The 9,388-nt window shown below is 53.7% G+C and overlaps 1 pseudogene; it reads right to left on the bottom strand.

Moving 5' to 3' along the window:
* Positions 1-962: 962 nt before the first annotated feature.
* On the bottom strand, positions 963-5,738 carry LOC150066795 (peripherin-like; annotated as a pseudogene).
* Between the last annotated feature and the right edge of the window lie 3,650 nt (positions 5,739-9,388).

The following is a 9,388-nucleotide window of genomic DNA, read 5'->3' as shown; positions in this document are numbered from 1 at the left end:
ATATAAGATAGGTCCCAGTGGCGCTTTCTCTGCAAGTGAGAAATCCAGAAGTAGAAACATGATTGCAGATGAAGGGGGAGGTAAGAATACTTTGGAACTCATTGAAAGTTATATGTTAGTTCTGGGGCTTGAATTCAAGGCCTTTCTTATGTGGCACAATGTTTTCACTCTACCATTTGAGCGCACATCCCCACTAGGGCTTTTTGGTGGTTTAACTGAAGAAAAGAGTCTCACAGAGCTGGGCAACTAGTAGCTCATACCTGTAATCCTAGTTACTCTGGAGGCTGAAATCTGAGAATTGCAGTTTGAAGCCTGCCTGTGCAGGAAAGTTTTTGAGATTCTTATCTCCAAGTAATTCAAGAAAAAGCCGGAAGTGGTGCTGGAGCTCAAGTGGTAAGACTGTTAACCTTGAGCAAAAAAGGAACTTGGAGACAGCATCTGAACCAGAGTTCCAGGCCCAGCACAAAAGAAAAAAAAAAAAAAAAAAAAAGCCACACACACACACACACACACACTTATCTGTGGCTTCACATTGTGACCCTCAGATCTCAGCCTCCTGAATAGCAAGAATTACAGCCCAGCTCATCTAGGCATTTAAGGCTTGCAGTGAGGAAAACCATAGTTTGAAAAGGAATAGAGAGGTGGTAGAAAACTCTCAGCAGGGCACAGAGGAATCATAGATGCCAAGACAGAGAGTCAGAGAAGAAAGTCAGGGAAGTTGTGCTGAGGCTCTTTTTCCCCAGTCTCCCCACCCCTTCCCATGACACAGATGCACTGGAGGAGGATTCTCTTCATAGCAGCTTTATTCTGACTCCAAAGTGAAACTCAGACCCTGGCCCAGCCTCACTGATCATGGGATCCATCTGGAGCACGGTTGTCCTGGGGGTCACAGAACTCTTACCAGGGACACACAAAAAGGGAAGCATACATGTCACACCTATGTATCAGAGCAGGGAAGAGGCTCAGCTACTGCTGGCCAGGTAAGGCTTGGCTATAAGCCAGGGGAGGGGAGTGTCTGATACCAACCTCATAAACACATGCAGAAGGAAGGGCACTCGTTTAGGACTAGTGTTAGGATTTGGTGCTCTTGAATAGGCCTCAGGCAGGGTCAGACTGCTCTCGACCAACAGGCTCAGTAGCTGTGAGCTAGAAGACTTGTCCAGCTCATTATGCTGTTCCTTCTGGACTCTGTCACCACCTGCTGGGGAGAAGCACACAAGTTCAACACCACCTACCATCACCAGCTGAGGTTCCAGTTTATGTCCCCATCAATCTCCTATTTCTCCCCCAAACTGTGTACCCTAAGAATTGCAACCAGTCTCCTTTGCTGTCCCCTTGGTTATCTCATACCTGATATAGTATCTCACTTTGTTATCTGATATATTGAATTTATTTGTATTTGGATATTTGAAATTTGATAGGGAAGGGGGGAAAACCAAGACGGGTGGGGGGATGTGGGGGGGAGGGAAACGTGGGTACCAAGACATTGTGAAAGGGTATCAATGTATGTGAATTAATGCACCTTCTATCTGGCAAATATGTAACCCTTTTACTAATTACAATAAAAAAAAGAAAAGAAAAAAAAAAAGACATTGCAACCAGGCTAGGGCTCAAAAACAGCATAGGAAACGGTAGGCAGTCATCCTGGGGTCAGAGAACTCATCTCACCTCCCCATCCCGCGTCTCAATGGTCCTGATCAGAAGCCATCTTCCGGCTGTGGCTGTCTTGGAGAGTCTCCACCTCAGGCACTGCGGATCCCATGTGGAGGGGCAGAATGGAAAAAAGGGTTGGGATTTCTCCTTTCAGACCTCTCACTCCCATCCCGGAGGGCTAGGTACTGGCTTAGCCTGAGGTGTAGGAGCCAGTCTTGACCTCCATTCCCGGGAGGGAATCTATCCTTGAGCCCAATCCAAAGCATTAAAAGTCCATCTTTATGACAAAAGGAGATCCAGGCTGGAAGCCAGACGTGGAACAGCTCACCAGTGGTCTTTAAACTCAACGAGGCAAAGGAATGTGGATGGGAACCGAGATCCTGCGGAGCAAGGCGGAGGTCAGCCCGGTGACAATGCCACTTGGCTGTACCCCCAATGCCGATCTCTCTCGGCCTCACTGAAGCAGCTCTTTCCAGCCCCCCGACACCCTCCCCCCTCCCCACACTTACCGGCTCTCTTTCACCCTCCAGCAGCTTCCGGTAGGTGGCGATCTCGATGTCCAGGGCCATCTTGACGTTCAGGAGCTCCTGGTACTCGCGCAGGTGCCTGGCCATCTCCTCCTTCAGCTGCCGCAGCTCCTCCTCCAGTGCGCGCAGCGCCCGCCTGGTACCCCACCCGCCCTCCAGGGCGAACTGCTCCTCCAGCTCCCGCAGCTGTCTGAGCAGCGCCTCGTTCTGGGTACGGGGTTAGAATATCCGTTGGGAAACCATCACCGTTATCATCATCATCATCATCATCACCATCACCACCACCACCATTGTCATCGTCATCATTCCTCCTCGCCCCTACCCCCTGCGCCTACCCCAGGGCAGGCCGCTGAAATGCTCACCGTGCCTCGCAGCCCATCCACCTCGCACGTCAGGCTCTGGATCTGGGCGTCGAGATTCATTCATCTCCTGCTTGGCCTGGCGCAGGGCCTCGTGGTTCCGGTTGGCCGGCGGTCGGATAGGTCTGCGTACTGTAGCGTAGAGGAGCAAGGGGGAGAGGGGGTCACCCGGGCCACAGCAGGCACCCGGTCTCCCCCCCTCCTAGAGCGTTGGGGTGGGGTGGGGGAATGGCCCTCGGGAGCCCTCCCGGGCTGTGTGTCACACCTTGGACTTGTACCACTCCTCGGCCTCCTGCAAATTCTTGGCGGCGATGCTCTCGTACTGAGCGCGGATGTCCCGCAGCGCCGCGGTCAGCTCCGGCTTCACCGTCGCCTCTACCTCCACCTGCTGCACCTGCTGACTCTCCACACTCACTTGAAGGTCTCGAAGCTCCTAGGGCCAGGACAAGCAGAAGATGAACAACAGCCAGCGCAAACCCACCACCCCGGCTGTGCGCAGCTAGCTTAGCGTCAGAGAAAACAATATTAATAATAATAATGATGATGACGTTTGACATGGACAGAAGGGGGCGCGGGGAGCGGCCGCGGGCGCTGGGTCTGCAGCTCCCCTCACTGGCCGACAGGTGGCGCAGGGGTGGGAGTCAGTCCACCCACCTGTCAGGACCAGGCCGAGCGAAGGCGTCTCCACTCATCCCAGGTCACCTCTCACCCCCAGCGAGCTCCCTCGACTCCACCGCGGGTCACCCCCCCCAACACACACACGCCCTCCCCAGATCTGGGTCCCCTCCTCTCACGCACGGACTCACCTCCTCGTGCAGCTTTTTGAGGAACTCAATTTCATCCATTAGGGATTCAATCTTGCGCTCTAGTTCCAGGCGGGACAGGGGTGGCGTCGTCCACGTCCTTCGTGGGAGAAGAGTGGGAGATTAGAACAAGGAAAAGAGGAGCCTGGCCTCTTCTCTCCTGGCCTCCAGAGACATCTAAGCTGCCCGCTCCTCCCCCATGCAGGCCAAGGGCTGGGGTAGCAGGTGAAACTCGACGGGGGCGGAGGGGGGGGGAATGTGCCCGGGGCTCACCTTGCGGAAGAGCACCAGATTGTGCTCCGCATCCTACCCGCTTGCGCATTTTCGTCCTCCAACCTGACAGGCAGAGTGGGTAGAGACTGAGCTGAGGGCCCCCGCCTGGTCCTCGTCCCCAGTCCTCGGCCTGGCGTCCTCCCCCGCGCAGCTGCAGCGGTCCAGGATTCTAGGGCCGCCTGGATGGGAGGAACCTGACTTTCTAAGGGGGCTGGGAATTGAGATGGGGAAGGCTCCTTAATTTGGGGGAGAGGCCCCAGGCGCTCAGGAGCGGGGGTGCAGTGGGACTGGCTCAGGCTCAGTGTGGTGAGGGGGGGCCACGCCCTTTGGCTGCAGGGGAGTTGGCGAGGGAAGGAGCCGGCCGCCCGCCCAGCCCCAGGCCGGGTCCCCAGCCCTGACCTCTGCTATCAGCGCTGCCAGGTCCTCCGCCAGCCCGTCCCGCTCCACCTGAAACCCGATCGCGCTTCGCGGGCCCAGCAGCTCCCAGCTCGCGCCGCTAGCTCCCGCAGCGTCCTGCTGGCACAGCTGGTCCAGCACGCGCCGGCTCCTGGCCCCGGGCCTGGCTCAGCTCCACCCCGCAGGGGCCGCGTAGTCTGCTGCTCCAGGAAGCGCACCTTCTCGATGAAAGTTGGCAAAAACGATCGGTTGAGCTCCTGCAGCTCTTGCTTCTCGTTGCTGCGCAGTGGCCAGGAACTCCTGTTAAGAGCCTCGGCCATGGTAAAAGTCGAGGCGCTCCGAGGGCAGTCGTAAAGCTCCCGCCACGAGGGGCACGGAAACTGCCCAGGCGCACGGTGGAGCCCGGGGACGCCGGAGCCCAGCAGGCGGCTACTCGAGAAGCGAGAGCTGGAGGAGTGTAGGAGAAGGCCCCGGGGGACAGCCGAGGGCGGTGTGGCCCGAACGTGCGGCGGTACGAAGTGGAGGCCACGCTCGCCCGGAGGCCCCGACGGGTGGTTGGTGGCTCTCATGGTGTCCAAAGGTGGCAGCCACCACTATGCACAGCCAGGCGAGAAGGAGCTGCGGGCCCACCCGCCTGCCGCAGGGCGGCTTTATAGCCCTGCGGTCTGGAGGAGGGTGGGTAAGGGGGGGGACGGGCAGCTCCACCCACTGGCCTGACTAGAGCTGGGGCTGTGGTGTTGGGGAGGGGGATGCCGCACCCTGCGAGCACGGGCGGGCGGTACCCTCCCTCTCCTGGATCCTGGAATCGGCCTCAAGGCCTACTTCATTCCTCCTGTTGCTGATGGGGAGTAAGGGCTGGGATGTGATCGCAGGCAGAGATGCGGGGGAGGGCGGCGTGCTGCCAGGAAGTATCTAAAGCTGAGGCGTAGAGTGGGTGGGCTGGGGTACCTGCCTGGAAAAGCTGGTAAGAATTAGAGGCTAGGAGGACAGAAGAAAGGAGGCCAGTAGAGAAGGAAAGCTAACCCTGGCCTAGGCCCCCCAGATCTGATGCTTCCACTGATCCTCTAAAATCATCCAGTGCTCCCCCATTTTCACCTCCCCCTCCTTCGGCACGACCCAGGAGAAGTGGGGGACAGAGGACACAGAGCAGAGGGGGCTGGGAAGGGCTGCTCTCTCCCCATTCCCCAGGGTCTGGTGAAGGGCTGTGGTGATTGGTGGCCAGCTCCGCAGCTAATGGACTGACCAGCTCCCTTCCCCCTCCCCTTGGCCCAGCAAAAGGTTGCCTGCAGCTGCTTTTGCCTTAAAGACACAGCCCCCAAGCCTGGATCTACCCCAGGTCTCTGTGAAGGTGGGGGTGCCTACACCAAAGGGAAAGGGGCTGAGGATGGATCCCACACTCAAGGGGTTGTGCCATAGCAGAGATTGAACTGAGTGAACCAGTAGTTGTGTGGGGCCTTTATTCTCTCTCCCACCCCATCCACTGCCGCTCAGTCACAGGCCTTCCTGGAACCAGGGCTATTCCTGAGGCAGGGAAGGGGAGGGGGCTGAGAGGCCAACAGTTATCGCCAAAGCTGAGAGAGCGGACAGACTGGCAGGCACCAGTTTCCAGTACTGAAGAAGTGCAGGTACCCAGGGGATGGGGTTTGCTGGAGAGGGAGGAGAGAGGAAGAGAGAAGATGGCACCTCTCCCCAACACAGCAAAACCTACCAACAGATTCAATATGCATACTACCTGTGTTTTTTGCACACTGCAAGCACAAATGCTCAACCACACCCTTCGTCACACCACCCCTCCCCCAGAGTTAGCAAGAGGTGGCTGATGTCTAGCCTTTCAGTGTCACTCAGCTTCCTCTGGAGTGGACTTGGGCATCTCCAGTGGTCTTCCAGGAATCTGGGTGCTCGAGACCCAATTGAGTTTTGCCAGGAGCCATGAGGCTGTCGCTTGCTGCTGCTGCTGCTGCTGTTGCTGCTGCTGCTGCCTGCTGCTGCTGCTGCTGCTGCTTGCTGCTGCAGACTTAGGGCTCTTCAGCTAGGCAAATCTATCTCTTGGGTTAGTCCTGAGGACAAGAGTTGGGTGTCTAGGAAGTAAGGTTTGGAGCTCCAGGCCTGATCACTGACTAGGATAAGGAAGATGGCTCCCTTGCTGGCCAGCTCATCAGCTACTGCAGGACAGAGAATTCCCTCCACCCTTTGTGTGTCCTCTGAGATGGGCCTGGAGCCAACGCCTTCTCCCTCACATCACTAAGCCTTCTCTCTGCTCTGCAGGCCCCTCCTTCCTTCCAGGCTATTAGTCTCTCCCTGCATAGCTGCCAGGTCCTTCTTCTTGTTGGGTCTGGTTTGGTTGCCAGGGGATGGGAAGGAGGATGGGAAAAAGGAGACTGGATGGATAAACCAGGGCCTGTCACCTCCACCTCAAACTCATGACATAGGCTCCTAGGCTGGGCTGGGGATAGGGATGGAAAAGGGTCTGGGGAAGCCTTTGATGTTTTCTGCTGCAGCCCTGGACATGGAGCCCTCAGCTACCATTGGTCTCCAGCTCTGTCTAACCCCAGACTCAGCCCCACCCTCCAGGAGCAAAGTGGAAGCCAGCTCTGCAGACAAAGAAGGGGAGGGCAGGTAAGGCCTGGCAGGGAATTAGCTCAGACCCTGTCTTTCTTTACAGGAAAACTGGTAGTAGACCTGGGGCCTTATTTATTATTATTATTGTTGTTATTGTTATTATGAAGGTGATGTACAGAGGGATTACAATTATGTGAGTCAGGAAAAGAGAACATTTCTTTTTGGACAACGTCACCTCTTCCCTCCCTCTCTCTCAAGCTTTCCCTCCCATCCCCACCCCCAAGTTCTAACTTCATTTCAATATAGTGTCTAGTGAGTGCCACTGCTGGATTTGTTTACCCTGTGTCCTTCCATTTCTTTGGACCAGGGATGACTGTGTGCGTGTTGTGCGTGTGCGTGTGTGTGTGTGTGTGTGTGTGGACTAGGTCTTGAAACTCGGGGCCCTGAGCACTGGCTTTTATTCTTTTTCTGCTCTCAAGGCTGGTGCTCTACAACTTGAGCTATACCTCCTCTTCTGACATTTTGCTGGTTAATTGGAAATAAAAGTCTCAAGGATTGGCCCTGCAGATATGGAATGTGAGCCTGGGTAGGGGAAATGCAAAGACAGAGGTGACTCCTCTGCTTACTGGGAAGGAGCAAGGCCCGAGGAGGATTTGGGGGTAACAAAAACAAGAAAAAGGGCACAGGTAGAGAATTAGTTTAGCTGTTACATTCCTACCTGATTCCTAACCTCCCCACCCCCCAACACACACTCTATCCTCTATCATACAAATTCTAATTCAATGTTTACATTTCCCCGTGTCTCTCTCAGTAAAATGGAGAGAACTGTAACTTTGATTTTTTTTTTAGTTGAACTCAGGGCCCTGATTGCTATCCCTGAGCCTCTTCACTCAAGTGTAGCACGTTACCATTTTGAGCCACAGCACCACTTTGGGTTCTTCTGGTGGTTAATTGGAGATAGAGGTCTCATAACCCTCCTGCTTGGACTAGCTTTGAATGGAGATCCTCAGATCTCAGCCTACCTGAGTGAGTTAGGATGACAGGCATAGCTTCTTTCTTGTAATGTTGTTAGGAGAAATAAATGGGTCAAAATATAGGTATATGTTTACCACACATACAGAAAGGCTGAGAAGTGTAAGCTAACTGCATTCATTATTATTATTATCTCCTGAGTGATGTCAGTCCTGAGCACAGGGAGGATCCCTGCTTCTTTTAGATTGTCCCATTGGTGGGCTGAGGGCAATACTGGACCTCCAAAGTGGGAAAAGCCAAGCACTGGCTGTCCAGCGGCTGGAGAGGAAGGTGGGCTTATCCTTTCAGTGTGGCAGAGCTCTAGGCATGGATGCCTAATGAGATGTATGTGTATTCTGTGTATTTGTGTGTGTGCATCCTCGATGTGTGTTGTGTGTATTATTGTTATTTTTGGTGGTATCGGGGCTTGAACTCAAGGCTTCAAATTTTTCTTCTGCTCTTCCACTTGAACCACACCTCCAGCCCTGGGTTCTGCTGGTTAATCAGAGATGGAGTCTCTAGGACTTTTTCTGCCTGAGTTGCTTTGAAAGTTGATCTTCAGATCTCAGCCTTCTGAGTCGCTAGGATTTATAGGCATGAGCACAGAAGTAGTCCCAACTCACTCCCATATTCTCTAATCCATCAATGGACAATATGATAATGATAGTATATTGCGGCAGGATTAGAGGCATAGTCAGGATTGTTTCTTTTTTCATGCTTTTTTTCTGCCAGTCTTGGCTCTGAGGCTCGTGCCTGAGCACTGTGACTCTCAGGCAGAGCTCTCCACTTGCCCAGCTTTTTTTTCTATATATGTGGTATCCGAGAGAATCGACCTGGGTCTTCATGCATGCGTAGGCAAGCACTTTAACCACTAGGCCAAACTTCCGGCCCTCAGGATTGTTTTATGATATGCAAAGCACTTAGCAATTGGCCCATTGTGAATGCTGCATAATGTAAATGAAGCTGAAGTTACTGGCTTGTCTATTAAACCAATGGGCCTGGACCTAAAGTTGCATTAGAAGGACAGGAAAGTCCAGGTGGTTGGACCCATAAGAATTAACAGTTGGACTCACTGGCAAAGCCAGTGAGGGTCACTGAGAGAAAAGGAGGTTGGTTGTATTCGAGTTGAAGAAATTGTGCGCTTATGACTTGGGTGCTGCAGTATTGGTGGATAAAGTTCTCAGGTACTTTTTTTTCCTTTTTTTCTTTGTAGTCAGAGTCATGGGACTTGAACTCTGGGCCAGGATGTGTCACTGAGCTCTTCAGCTCAGGCTACCACTCTACCCCTTGAGCCATAGCACAACTTCTGGTTTTCTGGTAGTTAATTGGAGATAAGAATCTCATCGTCGGGCCTGGAGTTTGGCCTAGTGGTTAAAGTGCTTGTGTAGCATGCACGAAGGACCCCAGGTTCGATTCCACGGTACCACATACATAGAAAAAAAGCCGGAAGTGGTGCTGAGGCTCAAGTGGTAGAGCTCTAGCCTTGAGAAAGTCCAAGGACAGTGCTTCAGGCCCTGAGCTCAAGCCCAGGACTGGCAAAAAAAGAAAAAAAAAAAAAAAAAGAATCTCGTGGTCTATAGTGTCTAGGCTGGCTTTGAACTGAGATCCTCAAATCTCAGCCTCCTGAGTAGCTAGGATTATAGGCGTGAGCCACCGTGCCCGGCTCTCAGGGTATTTCTGAGGCAGGGTCAGTTGAGGCCAAAGTAGACTAAAGGGAAAGGTCTTTCCAGTCAGGCACTGTAGCTCATGCATGTAATACTACTATCTCCTCCAGAAGACAGATCTGAGCCTTGCAGTTTAATGCCAA

The sequence above is a fragment of the Megascapheus bottae genome, chromosome 2 (assembly GCF_031878675.1).
Source record: "Megascapheus bottae isolate mThoBot1 chromosome 2, mThoBot2.hap1, whole genome shotgun sequence".
Taxonomy (NCBI): Eukaryota; Metazoa; Chordata; class Mammalia; order Rodentia; family Geomyidae; genus Megascapheus; species Megascapheus bottae.
This window is presented reverse-complemented; position numbering and strand designations above follow the sequence as displayed.